Genomic DNA, 1,542 nt, shown 5'->3' with positions numbered 1-1,542 from the left:
TAATTTATTCTCCACCATCTCTCCCTCTCTCTTCACAGTCTGTCTCTCTCCATCTCTCCACAATCTGTCTCTCTCCCGCTCTCTCCACGGCCTGCCTCTCCCACTCTCTCTCCTCAGCCTTTCTCACTCACTCTGTCTCCAGTCTATATCCCTCCATTTCTCTCCACAGTCCTCCTCTCTCCCTCTCTCTCAATAGACTGTCGCTCTCCCAATCTTTCCACAGTCATTCTCTCTCCATCTCTCTCCACAACCTGCCTCTCTCTCTCTGCATCCACTGTCTGTCTCTCTACCTCAGTCTCCACATTCAGTCTCCCCCCTCTCTGCAGTGTCTCTCTCTCTCTCTCTCTCTCCAGAGCCTGTCCCTCTCCCTCTAGCTTCACAGTCTGTCTCTCTCCCTCTCTCTCCACAGTCTGTCTCTCTCTCCCTCTCTCTCCACAGTCTGTCTCTCTTCCTCTGTCTCAACAGTCTGTCTCTGTCCTTCTCTCTCCACAGTCTGTCACTCTTCCTCTGTCTCCAAAGTCTGTCTCTCTCCTTCTCTCTCCACAGTCTGTCTCCCTCTCTCAGTCTACAAAATATGTCTCTCTCCCTCTTTCACCACGGTCTCTCTCTTGAACACTCTCTCCACAGTCTGTCTCTCTTCCTCTGTCTCCACCGTCTTCTCTCTCCCTCTCCCTCCAGAGTCTGTCACTCTCCTTCTCTCTCCAAAGTCCATTTCTCTTCCTCTCTCTCCACAGTCTGTCTCTCTCGCTCTCGCACCACGTTATATCTCTCTCCCTGTCTCATCAGTCAGTCACTATAACTCTCTCTCCACAGTCTGTCTCTCTCGCTCTCTCTCCTAAGTCTGTCCCCCTCCCTCTCTCTCCACAGTCTGTCTCTTTCCCTCTCTCTCCACAGTCTGTCTCTCTCCCTCTCTCTCCCCAGTCTGTCCCTCTTTCCCTCTCTCCACTGACTGTCTCTCCCCCTCTGCCTGTGTCTCTCCCTCTCTTTCCACCGTATATCTCTCTCCGAATCACTCCAGAGCCTGCCTCTCTCCTTCTCTCTGCACAGTCTATCTCTCTCCCACTGTCACCAAAGTCTGTCTCTCTACCACTATATCCACAGCCTGTCTCTCTCCCTCTCTATCCACAGTCTGTCTCTCTCCCTCTCAATCCACAGTCTTCCTCTCGCTCTGTCTCCACAGTCTGTCTCAACACTCTCTCTCCACCGTCTATCAAACTCCCTCTCTCTGCACAGTCTGTCTCTCACCCTCTGTCTCCGCAGTCTGTCTGTCTCCCGTTCTCTCCACAGCCTGTCTCTCTCCCTCTCGCGTTACTGTCTGTCTCTCTCTCCCTTGTCGCCACAGCCTGTCTCTCTCAATATGTCTCAATATACTCAGTTCAGTTCAGTTCAGTTCAGTTCAAATGCTTTATTGGCATTAAAGTTTACAGAGAACCATATTGCCAAAGCTTACATAGCAAAAAGGTACAGTTTTCCAACATTCTGTAGGTGTCAATCGATTTGACATTTGTTGGGTATATACAATATTACTCTCTCTCACTCTCT

Source organism: Somniosus microcephalus, unplaced genomic scaffold (assembly GCF_052327205.1).
Source record: "Somniosus microcephalus isolate GS21.2 unplaced genomic scaffold, FLI_Smic_1.0 scaffold50, whole genome shotgun sequence".
Taxonomy (NCBI): Eukaryota; Metazoa; Chordata; class Chondrichthyes; order Squaliformes; family Somniosidae; genus Somniosus; species Somniosus microcephalus.
Note: the sequence above shows the minus strand (reverse complement) of the source record.